The sequence below is a fragment of the Bubalus bubalis genome, chromosome 1 (assembly GCF_019923935.1).
Source record: "Bubalus bubalis isolate 160015118507 breed Murrah chromosome 1, NDDB_SH_1, whole genome shotgun sequence".
Classification (NCBI taxonomy): Eukaryota; Metazoa; Chordata; class Mammalia; order Artiodactyla; family Bovidae; genus Bubalus; species Bubalus bubalis.
This window is the reverse complement of record NC_059157.1, coordinates 133,306,793-133,329,469: the sequence shown is the minus strand read 5'-3', so window position 1 is coordinate 133,329,469 and position 22,677 is coordinate 133,306,793. Positions and strand designations below refer to the sequence as shown.

At 38.1% G+C, this 22,677-nt stretch overlaps 1 protein-coding gene across 4 annotated transcripts in view; it reads left to right on the top strand.

The window, feature by feature from the left end:
- The window catches only part of PIK3CA (phosphatidylinositol-4,5-bisphosphate 3-kinase catalytic subunit alpha), an 88,902-nt gene that overhangs the window by 572 nt on the left and 65,653 nt on the right, over positions 1–22,677 (top strand). The gene's annotated exons all lie outside the window — the stretch shown is intronic.

The following is a 22,677-nucleotide window of genomic DNA, read 5'->3' as shown; positions in this document are numbered from 1 at the left end:
GTCTTGGGCGGGGGCTGCCCGCCCGTCGTCTCTTCCAGCTTCGGCCCGCAGGAGAGTTCGCCTGCGATCCCCGCTCTCCTCCGCCTGCCGCTGGCCTCACCCAGATGCAGAGGCGAGGGCTCGCCGCTCCCTCTTTTCTCCCTCTGGCCGCCGCCTCGCTCTTCGTTTCCTTCCTCTCCCATTTTTGGGGATGGGGCGGCTAGAGACTGAGGAAGTGCGCCCAGGGCCGCCGCCCCGGCCGCGATGGCTAGGTCCCCCGCGCCCTTGCACATCCACCCGACCCGCGAGCACCGCGGCGTGAGCGATCCCGGGTGCCAAACCGTGAGCTCTTCCTGAGGGGCTGTCACGCCCGAGGACTCCGACCGCGCCAGCCCGGCGACCCTGCGTTTGCCTCATACTGGGTTTAAATCGCCCGGCTGGGGCTTGGAAGGCTACATCCCCGTAGCCCATAGTTCCTCTCCCACCCTTCCTCTCGAAGTTGTTTTTTTCCTTTTAACTGAGACAATCAAACGTATAAACGTATTGGATATTTCATTCATAGACCTGAGACATTGTCTCGCGATTTGTGTCTTTAGTAAGTCTAGTATGTGATGCCTGCTTCATAGCTCCTAAGTGGCTCGGAAAGGTAGGGTAGCGCCCAGAATTGGACTGTGTAAACACCAGACGTTCAGCCAGTGTGTTTTGATCGCGGCTTGAGGGGTTTATTTTAGGATGCTAAAGGAATAGTGGTGATGATGGCTAGTTACCAGGCTTAGGAATCGAAAGCTGTTTTGGATGTCAGTAATTGGGAAGCTGTTTACGTAGTTATATAAAGGGTAAGGGGAGCGCAATAAGAGGGGCTTCTGTGAAAAACAGCCTTCGTATTTTTTAATGAAGTAGAGTTGTGATTTCGTTTGGTGAAGCTTCCTCATTCCAGCACTGCGCCTTTGGGCATATGCAGTACATTGGTTTGCTAGATGATGTTTTGAATCGTAGTTTGTGAGGCCTGGGAGAACCCCTGGAAAACTTGGGTAGGTAAACTTCTGTTAACTCAAGTCATCGGGTAATTACTATGGCCACATTTGAACCACTGTGGGCAATACCGGTCGCATGTTTTCCTGCTCAGAAGCTGGTTCTCTGGGTATTTGCTTACATTGCACTGTACAAAATTTGTTTATGTACTGGATTGCGTGTTGTTAAGGAAAGACCTACAAAATACTTAAGATACCACGTTGCTAATTTAATTTGTATAAATCACAGCACGTCTTTATTAATGGATCCTAGAAGCAACTGTAGTGTAAGAATTTGTTAATATGTCTGTATTCAAGTTTTAACATTTTTCAAGACTGAATCATTGAATTCTGGTTGACAGCATAGATCTCTATCTAAACATCACATGTTCTGGAAAATTTTAATTATCAGATTAACTGTTCTGCAGTGTCATCAGCCAGAATTATCTGAAGAGGGCCCTGTGGGGGGGTGGGTAGGGTGGGGGGTATTTTGTTTGGTTTTCTGAGTTTTCTCATCTCACCTTTTTGGATAAAATTAAATTTCATCTAAGTTTTTTCAAAAGTTTCTTATAGGTTTTTCCATCATTGTAAAATAGAGTGTTTTCCTATTAAAATCACGAAATAGATGATTGAAAGAAGTGATAGCACATGCTAACAGTCATAGCATCATGGGGGAAATAAAAAGAAAATGAATGAATATTAACTTAATATTTTATCATTGATTTTATGAATATAAAGTTTGAAAGACATTCCAATCAGTTTAGTTCAAGAATTAAAAATGAACCACATATAAATGCAGAACAGTGTTTTTATATGTCTAAAGTTTTTTTTCTCAATTTTTAGTAAGTTAGATGTAACATTAAGGAGATGTCACTAAATACAAATGCTGTAAACCCAAGAATTACTGCGAGAGTGTATCTTCTCATGGGCTAGATATATGTGAAAGGAGGACTGTAAAAGAGCAATCAATGGCTTTGCCTGGGAACAACCTCATCTTAAAGCAGAGTTTCCTTCCTGTCAGTATAAGAGCCTCTCCATCCCAAATAAGTATTGCCTTAAAAAAAAAAAAAGTAAATTTACAAGTAAAATACTTAAATGGTAAAATAGGTCATACATTTCCTAAAAGAGTTCGCTTGTTTCCTTTATTGAATTAAGAATTTTTAACATTTACTATTACCATTTAAAAGTCATTTGCTCTGTTGATCTGTTTATTTGAAAAGGGCTAACTTAATCCTGTTTGATCTCTTTAGCAACAAAAATAGCATTAAAAGGATCACTTCTCTATTTTATTATTTAAATATCTTGAATTTCAAAGGAGGGGTGATTCTGTAAATGAAATGTGTTTCTTAAGCATCATAAAAGATTTTATCTCTGAAAATATTTATGATCCTTAAATTTGTGCAAGTTTAGAAGCATGCATCTTAGAAAATCAAGGTTTATATTAGTATAGTTATTGAGCTGTTTTTTTAAGTATGTTTATCTTGAGCTACAAAACAATCCTGTAGAGAAGGCATTATTGCTGTCTCTGAGAAATGACATTTTAATCTAAGGTCAGACAAGTATCAGGTGACAGACTCATTGACAAAATGAATGCTTTGTGACTCCTTTCGTTTTATTATGCTACCTCTAACTTGCTCCAGCCTGCTTTTTTTTTTTCAGCCTGCTTTTTTATAAAGAAACTAGAGCCCATAGATCACCTTTTCCCTTATTTGTAGTAATAAATGGATGTGTTTAATTCCCCCTATAGCTTAAACAGTGGTTTTTGATCCTGGCCACATATTAGAATCATCTAGTTAGCTTTTTAAAAATATCAGTGCCAGGGTCTCCTTCCTGGAGATTCTGGTTTAATTGGTCTGAGATGGAGCCCAGACATCTGTTTAAGTTCCCCAGGTAATTCTAATAGACACGATTGTAAAGCCCTTGCTTTCTAAGACCTGTATGATTTGTTTCTTTTCTTCTAATTTCATCTCTCCTTTTTCTTCCTACAGCTCCCTTGGCCTTTTCCTGCTTCACGTGCCAGTGCTATTTGCTTTTCATGAGACATTTGCACACTCCATACCCCTTGTTTAACTGGCTGACTCCTCATTTTTCATATCAATTCCTTTGAAAAGTCTAGTCTGGGTCAGGTGCCCTTGCTTCCTGTTCCCATAACATCTTGTGCTCCTACTGTCAGAGCATTGACTCAGTGCATTGGCAATTGCCAATTTATTTGTCTGTATCTTCCACCAAGATATAAATTTCATGAGAACGCTAGGGGTTTTATCTTACACAGTTATGTTCTCATTGTCAAGCACAGTAGCCAGTACATAATAGAGTTATTCACTGAATAAATATATTCACAACAGACTTCTTTACAACAATAATTTACAAATGCCTATTGAGTTTTTATACTATATTTGTTCACTAAAAATATACACCCCTAACCTGCCACACACATGTATTTTAATTGGAGACATTTGGGATGTTCTAAAGAACATATAAATTATATCAAGAGTGACACTCAAACTCCCCCCCACACACACACACCCCTCCACACAAATAATTAAACACAGAACTGTACTAGAAATCAGGAGATGAGAATTCAGATCCTAACCTCACCACAAGAGTGTGTCCTTGGGCAAGTCTCAATCTTTTGGGGCCTCAGTTTCCTCACCTGTAATAGAGAAATTGTACTGAATGCTCTACATGGTACTGCTCAGTGCTTTAGCCTTAAAAACCTGTGAGTACTAAAAATACTGACTTTGGAAAATCTGCACCTCCTGCTGGGCTGCCGTCTATGGGGTCGCACAGAGTCGGACACGACTGACGCGACTTAGCAGCAGCAGCAGCAGAACCTCCTTGGTTCAAACCCTGGCTTCTATGCTTACTGGCAGAATTACTTTGGACAGATTTCTTAATATGTATAATGAGAGTAATTACTACTCAACAGAGTTGTTATTGTTTTTGTTTTTGTTGAATTAAATGAGTGTAGATCCTGGAAAGTTTTGGCCAGGATCAGATGCCTAATACATGTTCATTTCCTTTCCCCTTTGAAAGTGTTAGATCTCATGAGTGGACTTATCTAAGATAAGAAAAAAGATAGTTTATGTAATATATCCTGTTTTCCACTTTGCTGACTGCTAACTTTACAGGTGTGACTAGGGACCAAGAACCACGTGGCTTTTAGTTTCATTTTCTTAGAACCTTATTCCACTGTCAAACACCCAGGTGTTAGTTAACCAGCCTGGGAAGTAATTATGCCTTGAAGTTTGAACCATGACAGGGGTGTCCCTGGTAGCTCAGTCAGCAAAGAATCTCCCTGTAGTTCAGGAGACCCAGGTTTGATCCCTGGGTGGGGAAGATCCCCTGGAGAAGGAAATGATAAACCACTCCAGTATTCTTGCCTGGAAAAATCCCATGGACAGAGGAGCCTGGTGGGCTACAGTCCATGGGTCCCAAGAGTCGGACATGACTTAGTGACTAAGCCACCATGACAGGATAGCAAGTATCAAGCTATTTATATATCATAATACATAATATGGAGGAAGGGAGAATCTGAACTGATGACCTTATACCATCGCCAAAGATCAGTAAAATCAGACTTGGCCATTCCAAAAAAATGGAACAGATTAAAACTAAGGATAATTTACAAAAAAGACTCAGATTTTGGTGAAGTCTCTGTTTGCCAGACCTTAAAATTCAGGGAGTTTTTTTATTTAGTAAATTTTAGTAAAAATTATTTAGTAAGTAGTAATTTTATTTAGTAATTTCCAGGAGATATAGGAAGTTTACCTCTGGTCAGGACCAATTGCAGAAGATTGTTCTCGACATCAGATTAGCAGTTACAGGTATCAGTTAGCAAACTGAAGTTATTGATATTTTTCTCTGGGAGCATTGTATCTTAATTTTATGTGTTTATTTTAACCTTTATTTATTTGGTAACCTTTATTTATTTGGTGACACAGTGTAACAATATCTCTGCTGAAGTTTCTTGATGCCAATCTTATTTTTGTATAAATCAAATTGACTTGTCTGAGTTTTCCCTTAAGTTTATGTCTTTGTTTTGTTTTTAATTTTTTAATGACATTAGCGTATCATTTATATATATATATATATATTTTTTTTTTTTTTGGCCACACCGCAGGGCATGTGGGATCTCAGTACCCCAATCAGGGATCAAACCCACACCCCCTGCAGTGGAAGCACAGAATCTTAATCACTGGACCACCGGGGAAGTCCCTTAAGCTTATGTTTAAAGTGAACTTTATTAATTATCTTTTAAGAAAAGATACTGTAATAAAAATTAAAAATAGTGGTTAGGAGAAACTGAAGTCCTAAGGGTGTAAAAAAGAAGCATGAGGCAACACACAGTGAAGTCTAAGGATTCGACTTAAAGGCTTGTGGTTTCCATTGTTCAGAAAGGTTATTCAGCCTTAGATAAACTGATAATGTTTTATAGCCACGTACGTTATTTGTATTTAATCCTTTATTAATATGAATCAGTTGATACTGGTTAACAAATTTTTATGTGTTCTCTCTCCCTGTCCTCAACTATACAGTTTGAGGAGTTTAATGTCAAAATAATAAAAAGTTTCTAAGTTTATAATAGAAGTGGTGGCTTAGAGCTTTTTCTTCAAGTTTAATGTTTCTTACAGTGAAACTGTTTTTAGAATGGATTATAATGCTTTGGTTTGGATGGCTGAAAGACCAAATTCCAATCCCAAACTGCTACTTTGTATTTGTCTATAGGGGAAAGGAGGCAGACCATATCACATCTTTGCCGCTCTTTAATATGCTACTTTATAGTAACTCATATAATTAATGAGATAATTTAAGTAATCCAAGTTCTATACAATTATTTAAAAGAAAATATATACATACTAATTATTTTAAATTTATACCTAGTTACAGGAATAACACACTTCAGCGTTTGGTCTGACATATCATTTTGCTAGTTAGCTTGATAGTTTATCTAAATTACAGTCATTTATAAGAGGTTAAGTTTTAGTATCTTTTAGTATTAATATTAATTGGAATTGTTACAAAGGAATCGCTGTGTTAGGGCCAGCATTACCATTTGAAATAAGTGTGGGATTTTAAAAAAGGTAGAAGTTAAGTATTCTTACAGACCATGCTTATCTGGTACACTTTATCTGGTACACTTCAGATTTTAAATATTTGTGTAGTGGAAACCAAGGAAGTCAGTGTTGTGATGTAAAAATAGCTGCATTAGGATAGAAACATTCTGTTCTGATGATATTCTCTTGCCAAACTCACCAGGGGTTAGTAAAATTCTGTAGAGAGATGCATCTTATAAAGCATTATAGAGATTTAAAGCAATATTATGAGGATAATTTTAAGCATAAAATTTTTTTTAACAGGAGGAGACTGTGTTCATTCTTGTATCCTTAGCACCTAGCATAGTACCCAAAAGTTGCTGCTGCTAAGTTGCTTCAGTCATGTCCGACTCTCTGCCACCCCTTAGACGGCAGCCCACCAGGCTCCCCCGTCCCTGGGATTCTCCAGGCAAGAACACTGGAGTAGGTTGCCATTTCCTTCTCCCAATGCATGAAAGTGAAAAGTGAAAGTGAAGTAGCTCAGTTGTGTCCAACTCTTAGTGACCCCATGAACTGCAGCCTACCAGGCTCCTCCATCCATGGGATTCTCCAGGCAAGAATACTGGAGTGGGGTGCCATTGCCTTCTCCAAAGTGTGAAAGAGAAAAGTGAAAGTGAAGTCGCTCAGTCATGTCTGACTCCTGGCAACCCCATGGACTGCAGCCTATCAGGCTCATCGTCCATGGGATTTTCTAGGCAAGAGTACTGGAGTGGCTTGCCATTACCCAAAAGTAGGTGATCAGTAAGTGATATTTTTGCAGTGGAATCATAATTGGGGATCAAAACACTTATCTATCAGTTAGTAGCTGTATACTTTAAACTATCTGAAAATTAATAAATTGCTGTGTGTCAGTCTTAGTTGATCATTTACTGTGTAGAGATTCAAATTATAGGAGATATTTTTCTATAAGTAAACTAGTTGCATATTTCTATTGATGTTTGTAGACATGTTTAACAAAGATTGATAGGTTAGGAATAGCTATTTCCTAGAAGAACGCTGAATCAGGAGTCTGAGAATCTAGGTTCTATCTAGCTCTTTGGCCTTAGATCTTGACCTCTTAGCACTTGTTTGATTCCTAGCATTTTAAAGCCTATTTTTTATTTCAGAGAAGAGTAAGTAAGCCATTCCCTAGAGGGAAGATGGCCTATCTCAGTTTATTATTATCTTCAGAAGAGAAAATCTCTTTTATCTACTTGTTTACAAATTTGCACGTATTTGAAGGCCCTTCTGTGAAATTCTGACAGGAAAAAACTGCCATCAGAAAAGAATGGACTGGAAAGATTTTTTGCTTTCTCTCCAAAACTGTCAGGGACTTGGGAGGATCAAACTTACAGCAGGCGTGCCCTTTTTGGTTGCTGGCACTGAGAGCAGTTAAGTTTCTGACAGACATTGAGAGTAGATCATCCGTTGCACTCCAGTTGCCAGGGTTTTGAAGGCTCGCAAACCTGTCTCAGCACCCTTAATAGCCATTGGCAATCTTCCTTACTTTAGTTAAAGACTTCTAGGAAAATATGTCCCATAATTTCCTTTGGTAACCCATCCCACTAGTTGGTTTTCAGAAAATACATTCTAATCTTAGAAACATAATTCTAGAGGCATAGTAAGGCTCTTTTTTCTAGATGTGTCTGTCCTCTGTTGTGCGTAAAAATATATGAAAAGATGACAAAACTAATTGTCCTTAATCAGGAAACAGTGGTGTTTCCTGATGTGTATGCTATTGATTTGTTGTTTCTATAAATGTTCAAATCACTCACTTCCAACTTTTGAATAGGTTTTAACCAGCAAACCGTTCAGGTAACGAGATATTATGTAGAATTATTTTGATTATGTATTTCCTTTTTCAGCAAGCTAAGCAGATTTCTGTTGTTCTTCTTTGACAGATCATGCTTTTCCAAGTGCTTTTCTGATGGACTTACTGCAGGTCTAGACGTGAAAGTACTATTGCATTTTGAAACAATTGATTGCCTTTAGCCTGAAAGCAAGTGAATTGTGTGTGTGTTGGGTTTTTTCCTTAGGAGGTTAACCTCTTGACAGGTACAAAATCCTTCGAGTTTTCTGCCAAATAACCTACTATTTTGGAATATAGATTTATGGAACATGTCATCAAAAGTAAATCAGCATTAAAGGTAAAAATTATTGGGAAAAAGATTGAAATTAGGCACTATTGTAAAGTCAGTATGAAGTCAAACTACGTATGACAGCAAAGAAAGGAAAAATTATATTTTCACATTGTCATTTTATACTTATTGCGAAGATTAATAGTAACATCATTTTATTTTCCATATGAAGATTTCCTTAAAATCTAGTGGCTTCTTTTTTTTTTTTTGCAATTGATACCTTGATAGGCAGCATCTTAAAGTATTTTATGAAAGTGATATTTGTATTCTTTTTCTATATACCAATTGTAAAAGTTGGACATGACTTTATCAAAGCAGTTTCTGTACTTGACAATTAACAGTGGTAGTAAAATTCAAAGCAGTCTATAATATTAGTAATGTTATGGTTCAGAGACTGGTAGTTTGTTTTCTCTTCAGTATAAGGGACCAACTTTCAACTTTCTTAGTGATATTGTAGGACTTAAGATTTACTCAAAATCACTGTGAATAATTTTGACTGTTTCTATGCAATGAGAGCCTAAAGCCTTGTGTTGTTCACAGACACTACTTATATACAGCTAAATGATCAACTGATGTGCAGTGACTAAAGCACAGCTAAATGGGTCGTGTGATGGTGTTTTGTTAAGTTTAAATATCAGATACATAAATCTGTTGAGTACATTCCTCTTGCAGATAATATTTTTCCCCAGTCACAATGGGGTCAAGTAGTCTTAACAACTGTACAGAATATTTAAAGTCAGAACAGTCTTAGAAAATCCATAAAATATGGTCAGTGTGTGTAGGCTTGTTTAATTTTTCTTTTCCTAAATACATGTCACAATGGCTAAGAGCATGTGCTCTGAAACCAGACTATCAAAATTACTAGTTTTGTAATAGCAAAATTATTTACCTGTCTAGGTTAAATAGTGTCTTGTTCATTCACCAAGTTGTGTCTGACTCTTTGCAACTTCATGGACTGCAGCATGCCGGGCCTCTCTGGGTTAATACATAATTCCTTGTTTGTAGAAGAGGGATAATAACAGTACCTACATCATAATACTATAATGAAGGTTAAATGCCAAATACATGAAGGCATTTAGAACAATGCCTACTATCAGCCTACCAGGTTCCTCCATCCATGGGGTTTTCTAGGCAAGAGTACTGGAGTGGGTTGCCATTGCCTTCTCCGAGTACATAGTAAGCACTCAGCAAATATCTGTATACTACTTGAGAGCACTAACCATGTCATGCTCATTGGTTCATTTTGGAGTTTTAACATTTTGTAGTGAATTGAATCCTGGCCATTTTGAGAATTTACTAATGGAATCTATCTCTGAAGAATGAATGATAAGGTTCCTCTCTAACAAACGTCCAGAGAGGGCAATGGCACCGCACTCCAGTACTCTTGCCTGGAAAATCCCATGGACAGAGGAACCTGGTGGGCTGCAGTCCATGGGGTAGTCCAAGAGTCGGACACTACTGAGCGACTTCACTTTCACTTTCATGCATTGGAGAAGGAAATGGCAACCCACTCCAGTGTTCTTGCCTAGAAAATCCCAGGGATGGGGGAGGCTGGTGGGCTGCCATCTATGGGGTCGCACAGAGTCAGACACGACTGAAGCAACTTAGCAGCAGCCGCAGCAGCAGCTAACAAACTTCTTGACATTACTGCTTGCTTTTTTTTCTACTACCGTTTTTTAAAGTTTCATACTCACTCTGAGAATTTGAATTCAGTTTCATACCTAAGAGAAGTTAGCATATAGAGATTTAGCGTGATGGGAATGAGGGATTTGTAGACAGAAAGGAATTAAGTAAATGGACGTACATTTTTCACATCTAATCTCAGCTTCCTATGGATTAATTTTCCCTGTCCATTCTTAGAATCTCAGAATCCCCAACAGATAGCTTTTTTCTTTTTTTTATTGAAGTATGACTGATATACAATATTAAATTAGTTTCAGGTGAACAACATAGAAATTCAATGTTTTTCTAGATTATACCCCATTAAAAGTTTTTATAAAATATTGGCTATCTTCATATGCTGAACAGTATGTCCTTATAGCCTGTTTATTTTATATTTATTAATTTGTAGCTCTTGACTTCCTACTCCTATATTTCTCCTCCACTTCCTTCCTCCACACTGCAAGCCGCTAGTTCTCAATATTTGTGAGTCTGTTTCTGTTCTGTTATATTCTGGCGTTTATTTTTTAGATTCCATGTGTAAGTGATAACATAGAATATTTCTTACTCTTGATGACTTATTTCACCAAGCATAATACTCTTGAGGTTCATCCATGTTGTTGCAGATAGCAAAATTTCATTCTTTCTATGGCTGAGTAATATTCCATTGTAGGCATACATACCACATCTTCATCCGTTTTCATCTGTTGGTGGACACTTAAGTTGCTTCCATCTCTTGGCAGTTATAAATAATGTTGGTATGACCCTGATGGCTCAGCTGGTAAAGAATCCGCCTGCAATGCAGGAGACACAGGAGATGTGGGTTCAGTCCCTGAGTTGGGAAGATCTCCTGGAGGAGGAAAATGGCAATACACTCCAGTATTCTTGCCTGAAAAGTCCCATGGACAGAGGATACTGGCAGGCTACAGTCCAAAGGGTCCCAAAGAGTCAGACGTGACTGAGTGACTAAGCATGCAATAGTCATGAACATTAGGGTACATGTATATTTTTGAATTATAGTTTTGTTTTCTTTGGATATTATACCCAGGAGAAAAGGAATTGCTGGATCACATAACAATTCTATTTTTAGTTTTTTGAGGAACCTCCATACTGTTTTCCACAGTGGCCACACCAATTAACAGTCCCACCAACAGTGTACAAAGGTTCCCTTTATTCCACATTTGCACAAACATTTGTTATTTGTGGTGTTTTGATGATAGCCATTCCTCACAGGTGTGAGGTAGTATCTCAGTTGTGGTTTTAATTTGCATCTCTCTAACGATTAACAAGCTTGAACGTCTTTCTGTGTGCCTGGTGGCCGTCTGTGTGTCGTCTTTGGGAAATTGTCTGTTCAGGTCTTCTGCACACTTCTCATTTGGGTTTGTTTGTTTGTTTTTATTTTTTGGTGTTGGGTTATGTGAGCTCTTTATATGTTTTGGATGTTACCCCTTATCGGTCATATCATTTGCAGATATTTTCTCCTATTCTTTAGGTTGTCTTTTTGTTTTGTTGATGGTTTGCTCTGCTATGCAAAAGCTTTTAAGCTTAATTAGGTTTCACTTTTGCTTTTCTTTTCTTTGACTTTAGGAGACAGATCTGGAAAACGCTGTTACAATTTATGTCAGAGATTGTTCTTCCTATGTGTTCTTCTAGGAGTTTTATGTTTTCCAGTCTTACAGTTAGGTCTTTAATTCATCTTAAGTTTATTTTTGCTTATGGTGTGAGAAAATGTTCTAATTTCATTCTTTTGCTGTTCATTTTTCCCAGCACCACTTATTGAAGAGACTGTCTTTTCTCTGTTCTATATTCTTGTCTCCTTTGTTGTAGATTAATTAACCATAGGTGCATGAATTTATTTCTGGGCTCTTTATTTTCTTCCATGAACCTGTCTGTTTTTGTGCCAATACCTTGATGATTTGATAACTGTAACTTTGTAGTGTAATCTTAATAACTTCAGCTCTGTTCTTTTTTCTCAAAATGGTATTGGTTATTTGGGATCTTTTGTGGTTCAATATAAATTTTAAGATTGTTTGTTCTAGTTCTGTAGATGTCTTGGATATTTCGACAGGAATTGCATTATCTTCAATATCCTTCACCAGTGTTTTATAGTTTTCGGAATATAGGTCCTTCATCTCCTTGGTTAAGTATATTCCTTGATAATTTATTCTTTTTGACGTAATTTTAAATGGGGTTGTTTTCTTACTTTACAGTAGCTCATTATTCAGTTCAGTTCAGTTCAGTCGCTCAGTTGTGTCCAACTCTTTGCGACCCCATGAATTGCAGCACACCAGGCCTCCCTGTCCATCACCAACTCCCGGAGTTCACTCAGACTCATGTCCATTGAGTCAGTGATGCCATCCAGCCATCTCATCCTCTGTCGTCCCCTTCTCCTCCTGCCGCCAATCCCTCCCAGCATCAGAGTCTTTTCCAATGAGTCAATTCTTTACATGAGGTGGCCAAAGGACTGGAGTTTCAGCTTTAGCATCATTCCTTTCAAAGAACACCCAGGGCTGATCTCCTTCAGAATGGACTGGTTGGATCTCCTTGCAGTCCAAGGGACTCTCAAGAGTCTTCTCCAACACCACAGTTCAAAAGCACCAATTCTTCGGCGCTCAGCCTTCTTCACGGTCCAACTCTCACATCCATACATGACCACAGGAAAAACCATAGCCTTGACTAGATGAACCTTTGTTGGCAAAGTAATGTCTCTGCTTTTCAATATGCTATCTAGGTTGGTCATAACTTTCCTTCCAAGGAGTAAGCGTCTTTTAATTTCATGGCTGCAATCACCATCTGCAGTGATTTTGGAGCCCCCAAAAAATAAAGTCTGACACTGTTTCCACTGTTTCCCCATCTATTTCCCATGAAGTGATGGGACCAGATGCCATGATCTTCATTTTCTGAATGTGGAGCTTTAAGCCAACTTTTTCACTCTCCACTTTCACTTTCATCAGGAGGCTTTTGAGTTCCTCTTCACTTTCTGCCATAAGGGTGGTGTCATCTGCAGATCTGAGGTTATTGATATTTCTCCCGGCAATCTTGATTCCAGCTTGTGTTTCTTCCAGTCCAGCGTTTCTCATGATGTACTCTGCATGTAAGTTAAATAAGCAGGCTGACAATATACAGCCTTGACGTACTCCTTTCCCAATTTGGAACCAGTCTGTTGTTCCATGTCCAGTTCTAACTGTTGCTTCCTGACCTGCATACAGGTTTCTCAAGAGGCAGGTCAGGTGGTCTGGTATTCCCATCTCTTTCAGAATTTTCCACAGTTTATTGTGATCCACACAGTCAAAGGCTTTGGCATAGTCAATAAAGCAGAAATAGATGTTTTTCTGGAACTCTCTTGCTTAGTGTATTAAAAAAGCAACCGACTCATATAAACTAATCTTGTATCCTGCAGCTTTACTGAATTCATGTTCTAATAATTTTTGTGTAGAAACTTTAGAGTTTTCTATATATAGTATCGTATCGTCTACAAATTGGAGAAGGCAATGGCACCCCACTCCAGTACTCTTGCCTGGAAAATCCCATGGGCGGAGGAGCCTGGTAGGCTGCAGTCCATATGGTCGCTAGGAGTCAGACATGACTGAGTGACTTCACTTTCACTTTTCATTTTCATGCACTAAAGAAGGAAATGGCAGCCCATTCCAGTGTTCTTGCCTGGAGAAGCCCAGGGACGGCGGAGCCTGGTGGGCTGCCGTCTATGGGGTCATACAGAGTCGGACACGACTGAAGCGACTTAGCAGCAGCAGTGGCATCTACAAATAGTGAGTTTTACTTCTTTCCTTGCTTCTAGTTCTTTCTCTTGCCTGATTTCTGTGGCTAGGACTTCCAGTACTGTGTTAAATAGAAGTGGCAAGAGTGGGCATCCTTGTCTTGTTCCTGGTTTTAGAGGAAAAGCTCAAACAAAGCTTTTCAGCATTGAGTATGATATTAGCTGTGGGTTGATCATGCTGCTGCTGCTGTTTTGTCAGTAAGTCATGTCCAGTCCTTTGCGATCTCATGGACTATATCCTGCCAGGCAAGAATACTGGAGTGGGTTGGCATTTCCTTCTCCATGGGATCTTCCCAAACCAGGGATCAAACCCATGTCTCCTGCTTGGCAGGTGGATCCTTTACAACTGAACCACCTGGGAAGCCCTGGGTTTGTCGTAGATGCCCTTTATTATGTTGAGATATGCTCCCACTATACCAACTTTGCTGAGAGTTTTTATCGTGAATGGATGCCAGATTTTGTCAGATGCTTTTTCTCCATCTATTGAAATGATCATGTGGTTTTATCCTTTCGTTAATGTGGGATATCACACTGATCTGCAGATATTAATTATCCTTGCATCCCTTGAATAAAACGCACTGGATCATGGTATATGATCCTTTTGATATATTTGTAAATTCTGTTGCTAATATTTTGTCAAGGATTTTTGCATATATATTCATCAGAGATATTGACCTGTAATTTTCTTTTTTCGCAGTATTATTAGTTTGATTTTGGTTTCAGGGTAATGGTGGCCTCATAGAATGAATTTGAGAGTGTTACTCCTCTTCAGTTTTTTTGGAATAGTTTGAGAAGTAAGGATATTAGCTCTTCTTTATATAATTGATAGAATTCCTCTGAAGCCACTGGTTCTGGACTTTCGTTTGCCCCCCCAGCAACTATCTTAATAGCACTCTACCACAGGGCTTCCCTGGTGTCTCAGTGGTAAATAATTTGCCTGCCAGTGCAGGAGACGTGGATTTGATCTCTGGGTCAGGAAGATCCCCTGGGGAAGAAAATGGCAACCCACTCCAGTGTTTTTGCCTGGGAAATTCCATGGACAGCAGAGTCTGGGGGGCTACAGTCCATGGGGTCGCAAACAGTTGGACACGACTTAACAAATAAACAACAAATTGAAGCAGTAATTGTTACATGCTACTGGGTATTTCCTTTCCCTGTCTTTCTTCATGCACTAGATGGTGATTGTGTCATATTGTCACATAGCTGTTGTGTTGCATGGCTTTTGTAGAATTCTCATGTTGTGTTTTAAAGCTTCTCCATTATACTTCCTGTGAAGTCTTAATGAATACAGATTTAACTCTTGTGAATCATTCTGTTCGTTACCTAGTTTACACTGACTGGACATTGTGTAAACCTTACAAGTCATTTACATGAAAATAAGGATAGTGGTCATGTGTTCTGAATATTTTCATCAGTTTATCTCTTAAGTCTTTGCCTTAATCACTAAGGTAACTAGTTACCTGGCATCATGGATGGAAGTTTATGTGGCATCACCTACCTGGTTTCAGTACCATGGTTGGCACCGTATATAAATGAGACAGTTAGTATTTATGTTTTTGGTAACTTAACTCTGTGTGAATTTGTTTTCTTACCTCTTTTAGCTTTTAACAGTTTTAACTAGACTGCTCTTGATGGTCATACAATGTAATTTATTTTTCTCAAGTTGATGATCCCATAGTCGGTCTATCATATAACAGGAAAATAATAGCAGTAAAACCTGCACACTTTAAAAAACTTCATATATTATTGTAATTAATTTATATGGAGATTGCTTAAGAAAGTGTCTATCATTTTTGGCATAATTGTTCAACATTTTCCATTATTATTTGCTCTTAAAGAATTGTTAGCATACTCCCAAGCATTTTTTATGCATGTAAAACTGTATAGAATTTTGTGTCTCTGGGGAGGGGAGGAAATGATATGCATAATGAAGAGTTGTTTTTTTTTTAAATGGCAGTGGACTGCCCTTGTACTGACAAAGAATTAATTGACAGTCTGTGGGAGAAAATTTCTTTTATTTTCTAAATGTACCTATTAATATGTAAATTTTTTTAGTTACCTCAAACCCAGCAGCAGCAAACTTTAATATCATGAATCCGGGAAAGGGCAATGTTACGGACTTTATGCATGTTACTCCCTTAATCTTCACAGTAGCACTTCAATACACATCCTCTCTTCATTTCACAGGTTAGGAAACTGAAGTTCCACATCTAATCAGTACAGTGGAGTTGCATCACGTTCAATTTACAAGAATTCAGCTATACATATTAATACTAAGCCAAAAGTAAAAGCATGATGAAAGCAATCATTTAAATATTGCAGTCACATTCCACTACTGAGCTTCTGCTTAAAGTAGACATGAAATTAAAGATGTGAATTTGCTGTTACCTCAAACTGGTTTCAGTGTGTAGGTATGGACTCACTGTGTTGAGTGTGATTCTGTTATTCAGACATGTGTGATGTTCATGCAGTATAGCCTCTAATACCAGTTCTCTAGTGCAGAACTAAAGAAACAGCAACATGTTCCAGTGTTGAAAGAGAAACTTTTGTTTTAGACTTGCTGAGCAATTGTGTTGATTTCTAAGGTGGCCTGTAGACATGACCACAATAAATTTTCATCTCTCTGGTACATGCATGGACATGTGGAAATCCACACCATTTTAAATACTAGATATATTTTATATATTTTGTATATAATTTTGTGTTCTAAATTGATGTATATATTAATATATTATTATCTTTACACAAAACATATTTTTGTACAAGGTGGTATACAAAAAACATACGTTGTAATTTATGGGGGATTTAAGAGACTTTTTTTCAGGAAAGTGTTGACTCTAAATCCACAGACTATGTATGTGATGTTTGCTGCTATACACCCAGGACCTAGCATGTTACCAAGCACAAGGTTTATTGAATAAATGGGGAAAAAATGTTTAATCATTCAGCAACTTATGTTTTTTTAAATAAAAATATACATATGGTGATCACATTTTCTCAGCCCAGATTTTGAAGGCACTTTTGAAAAATCTGCTTTATCCCCCAGATGGATTAGTCTTAAATCATATTAGAACAATAAGAAAATAGAATATTAGAAATTACAACTGTCTCACAACATCTGGTCCTAATATGACCACTAGACTTACTGTTATTTATGTTTCTTTCCTTTCTCCCATCTGTTCTTTTACATGCATATGAATTTGCTGAAGGAAGTATAACCATACTAGACAGAATTTATTTTATGAAAACCTAAATGGGTTTCTGCTCTTTCACCTAGAAAAATGGAAAGACCAGAGGATAGAAAATATAAATAAGGTGACAAATCTATGTGTTATTCTTACCTCCTTATGTAATATTTATTCCCCTTGTACAACCCCTTCTTGAATTCCCATCTGGTTTGTGAAGGGAAGAAGAACTTCCCCTCAGTCCCTTGAAAGAGCTGAGCTGCCAGATATTATTCTTTTTTAGCTGGTCCAGAAGACATGTCTCCTGGGCCATGAAGACATGATCTCTTTCTTACATTGGCAGGGGAGGAAAGGCTTGATATAGTGAAATAGGACATTTGCTTGTAATGCTAGATCAGAACCAGAATATCTAACCTGCCTGCTAACTGCATGACATTGAATAAGCCACTAACGTTTCATAAGCCTGAAAAGTTGATGCTGTGTGGCTAGTGACTGAAGAGATATTTTCAGGGTAGTACTATGTTCCAGACGGAGAAGGAAATGGCAACCCACTCCAGTGTTCTTGCCTGGAGAATCCCATGGACGGAGGGGCCTGGCGGGCTGCGACTAAGCAACTAACACACACACACACACAATGTTCCAGAAGTGAGCTTATGCAAACAAACTTTAAGGATGTAGAAGTAGCTCAGTCATGTCCGGCTCTTTGCAATCCCATAGACTGTTGCCTACCAGGCTCCTCCATTCAAGTAGGTTTCCATTTCCTTCTCCAGGGGATCTTCCTGACCCAGGGATCAAACCCGGGACTCCTGCATTGCAGGCAGACATTTTACCATCTGAGCCACCAGGGAAGCCCCAAGGATGTAGAACTCAAATGAAATAGCAACTGTAAATAAAATAGGAGGGAAAATAAGTCAACAATATATTAAGTCTATTTTATGATTACCAAATAGAAATTATTCTAAAAATGAAGAGGTGGCTTAATATGAAATTTTATAATTCATAGATCAATAAATCCAATAAGGGAAGTAAAGATCATATCAATAAATATGGAAAAGAAAGTAATAATTTCCTTTTGTTTCTTTAAAAAGCAGGAACAAAGAGAAGTTTTAACAAAATACATCAAACTGAAAGCTGAAATAATGGTTTATGGTGAAACACTAGAGAAGTAAACATTTTTTAAAATTTGGAAACCCATTATCACTATATTATTATATAACATTGTTCTGGAACTTCTGACCAATACAGTGAGACTTGAAATAGAAACAAGAGGAGTAAATACTAAAAAAGAAGCCATACTGGATGCTTGAGGCTGGTGCACTGGGATGACCCAGAGGGAGGGTATGGGGAGGGAGGAGGGAGGAGGGTTCAGGATGGGGAGCATGGGTATACCTGTGGCGGATGCATTTCGATGTTTGGCAAAACTAATACAATATTGTAAAGTTTAAAAATAAAATTAAATAAGCCAAAAAAAAAAAAAAAAAGAAGCCACACAGTCCCATTTTCAGTATGATGTAGTTGCATTTGTAGGAAAACTAATTGAGAAATTACTAGACTTAATAAGAAAAGAATATAGAGTAACTAGATTTAAGACAAATAGTTTAAAATTAGTGGTTCTTCTTTATGGTAGCAATAATTGTTTAGAAAATAATATAAAAGAAATAATTTTTAACAATATACCGAAGAGAGTTAAACTATGTTCATAAGAAATATATGAACTCATGTGAAGAAACCTAAAAACTAGTGAAATACAGAGTATGGGCACAATGAGGAGAGTGTCATTGCATCTGTTATAAGTACCAGTTTGTCTCAAGCACACCTATGAATTTAACATAATTCTAATTCTTCAAAATGTCAGAAATTTGAACAAGAGACTAAAACAGGTAAAATAAATTCTAAGTGAAAAATGAAGAAAAATGTCAGAGAGCTAATCCTATTGCCCTATCAGATATGAAAGTATACTATAAAATGCTAATAGTAAATCAAGGACTTGGATACTGGTATAAGCATTGATAGTGAAGTTGGTAAAGGAAATAAAGATCCCAGAAACATTCTGAATGTAAAAAGGGAGTTCAGAAATCAATAGAAAAAGGAAGACATTCAATAATTGTTTTTGAGAGGATTAATTGAAGGGTTAAGTGAAATAAATATTTTTATGCTAAGATCTTAATGACCCAGATAACCACGATGGTGTGATCACTCACCTAGAGCCAGACATCCTGGAGTGTGAAGTCAAGTGGGCTTTAGGAAGCATCACTACAAACAAAGCTAGTGGAGGTGATGGAATTCCAGCTGAGCTATTTCAGATCCTAAAAGATAATGCTATGAAAATGCTGCAGTTGGTATGCCAGCAAATTTGGAAAACTCAGCAGTGGCCACAGGACTGGAAAAGGTCAGTTTTCATTCCAAACCCAAAGAAAGGCAATGCCAAAGAATGTTCAAACTACCACAGAAATGCACTTATCTCACACACTAGCGGAGTAATGCTCAAAATTCTCCAAGCCAGGCTTCAACAGTATGTGAACCGTGAACTTCCTGATGTTCAAGCTGGTTTTAGAAAAGGCAGAGGAACCAGAGATAAAATTGCCAACATCCATTGGATCGTTGAAAAAACAAGAAAGTTCCAGAAAAACATCTACTTCTGTTTTATTGACCATGACAAAGCCTTTTGACTGTGTGGATCACCACAAACTGTGGAAAATTCTGAAAAGAGATGGGACTACCAGACCACCTGACCTGCCTCCTGAGAAATCTGTATATAGGTCAAGAGGCAACAGTTAGAACTGGACATGGACAATGGACTGGTTCATAAGTGGGAAAGGAGTACATTAGGGCTGTATGTATATGTCTCCCTCCTTATTTAACTTCTATGAAAAGTACATCATGCAAAATGGTAAGGCTGGATGAATCACAAGCTGGATTCAAGATTGCCAGGAAAATATCAATAACCTCAGATATGCAGATGATGCTACCATTCTGGCAGAAAATGAAGAGGAACTAAAGAGCCTTTTGATGAAGAAAATGAAAAAGCTGGCTTAAAATTCAGCATTCAGAAAACTGAGATCATGGCATCTGGTCCCATCACTTCATGGCAAATAGATGGGGAAACAATGGAAACAGTGACAAACTTTTATTTTCTTGGGCTTCAAAATCACTGCCAATGGTGATTGCAGCCATGAAATTAAAAGACACTTGCTCCTTGGAAGAAAAGCTGTGACAAACCTATACAGCATTAAAAAGTAGAGACATTACTTTGCCGACAGAGGCCTGTATAGTCAAAGCTATGGCTTTTCCAGTAGTCATGTATGGAAGTGAGAGTAGGATCATAAAGAAGGCTGAGTGTTGAAGAATTGATGCTTTTGAACTGTGGTGTTGGAGAAGATGCGAGAGTCCCTTGGATTGCAAGGAGATCAAACCAGTTTCAGTCCTGAATATTCATTGGAAGGACTGATGCTGAAACTGAAGCTCGAATACTTTGACCACCTGATGCAAAGAGTCAACTCATTGGAAAAGACCCTGATGCTGGGAAAGATGGAAGGCAGGAGGAGAAGGGGACAACAGAGGATGAGATGGCTAGGTAGTAGCACCAATTCAATGGACATGAGTTGGAGCAAGTTCCAGGAGATGGTGGACAGGGAAGCCTGGCAGAGTCGGACACCACTGAGTGACTGAACAACAATAACAAATCTCATTTAAGAAAGGTATTTATCTGGATGGGGAAGTAACTTCCAAACATACAAGAATGAGAGACTCTCAAAGAGAAAGTTTATTACGTTTGACTCTCATGTAAAACATTGGCATTTATTCTGTCTTTATCTCCCACCCCCACCCCCACTCCTATTCCACTTCCCAATACAAACAAACAAACTAAAAGACGTACAAACTAGAATTAGAAATTTGCAAAAATGTAACATACAGATGTTTAATCTTCAAGATATTCATACAAATACTTTCAAAAACACCAAGATCCGTATAAATGAGCAAAGAACTTGAGAAAACAGGTTTGTTTACTAAAGAGAAAATAAAAACATATGGGAAAATTTTTTTCCCAGAAAGATAAAGAAGTGAAACTGTAAGATACAGTGATATATTTTTACTTTTTGAATTAGCAAGAAGTTTCTTGTTGCTGGTGAAGATGCTGGGAAATGTGCTTGTTCATGTATTTCTGTTGGCAGCCTACATTGATTCAACCCTTTCTGAAAGGAAGTCAGCGATTTTTTTTTCTTTTCCATTAAAATTAACATACCTTTTGATCCCTTAATTCCATTTGGGGCATTATGACAATAATGTCAATTTTAAAACAGTTGAAGTATTCAAGTAAGCTGTGCTATATCTTCCATAGAAATAGGCAGTGAGAAGAAGACTGTTGTTCATGAAGAATTTACAGTAATTTGAAGGAATGTTTTCAAAGTGGGGAAAAAGGCAAGATACAAAATTATTAGGCTATTTGAGCACAACTATATAAGCCATGAAGTAAACTACAAAATATGCATATTAAGAAATCTGTAAGAGACTGCATTGAAAAATGGTAATAATGGTTGTCTCGGTGTATTTTTTACTGTTGTGTTTTCCTCCTTGATTCATGTACCACTGTATTTTGCATAGATACAGAGCACAGTCCCATGGTCTTAATAGACATTTGTCAGTATTTAAGTGAATGAATATCTCTAATATGCATGGGTTACTTTTACTTTGACAGAAATATGAACACAATCCACATCTAAGTTAAAGACAATGTGGAAGGTGTTTTAGAAAGGAACTTGGTTCTATTTTGTGTGATCCTTTTCTGTTAATAACATCACTACTGCCCAAATTAGGAATTTCTATTCATTTTGGACTCATCGATAATATGTGACCTGTTAAATCCAACTGATGACCAAAATCTTGAATTTTTTTTTTTAGAAATGCCTCTTGGATTCATCTCCATGTGTTCTCATAGTCACTGCCTTAGTTTAGTCCTTTCCTTTACCACTGAAGTATCCCAACAAGTCTCTCCACTTTACTACTCCTCTTTTACCGTTACTGCCGCCAGAATTGTCAGACATGTAAATAATCAGCAGAATTTTGTGTATGTGGTATAATAGGTTGTATGGGGGAAAAGCAGGGGAGATTAACACTGTCAAATACACCATAAAATACAAAATTGATCTGCTTAAAACTTATTCCTTGTGACTTACATTGTTGCTTCTCAGACTTTAGGTGTATTAGGATCACCAGGGGGAACTTGTTAAAATATGAATTACCCAAGCCTAGAAATTCTGGTTAGATGGTTTTTTGGGCCTGGGAACATGCATTTTAAACAAGGCTTCCTGCTCTTGAGCCTCATCCATGTGATCCCAAGACTAGATATTGAGGAACACTGATCTTAAAGGGCTGTCTTATACATTTACTATAATTCTCACAACTTGGCACCAGCACACTTTCTGTACATTTTCTACGCTATCCCTTAAGAACACTTTTCAATCTAGCCATCTAGAACTGCCTCAGGGTCACCTAGGCCCTTCTGGACTCCTGCGCTTGTGCTCATACTGTTTCTGCTGCTCAGAGCCTCTTTTGCTATGGCTGCTCCTACCCAGTAACTTGTTAACCTGGCACACTGTCTTCAGCTTCTCTATGAAGTACTCCTGGTCTCAACTCTCCTAGGCAGAGTAGAGCTCTCCCTCCTTTATAGCCTCTACTTAGGGCTTTCATGCATTGCAGAAGGAAATGGCAACCCACTCCAGTATTCTTGCCTGGAAAATCCCGGGGACGGGGGAGCCTGGTGGACTGCCATCTATGGGGTCACAGAGAGTCAGACATGACTGAAGCAACTTAGCAGCAGCAGCAGCAGGGCTTCCCAGGTAATGCAGTGGTAAAGAA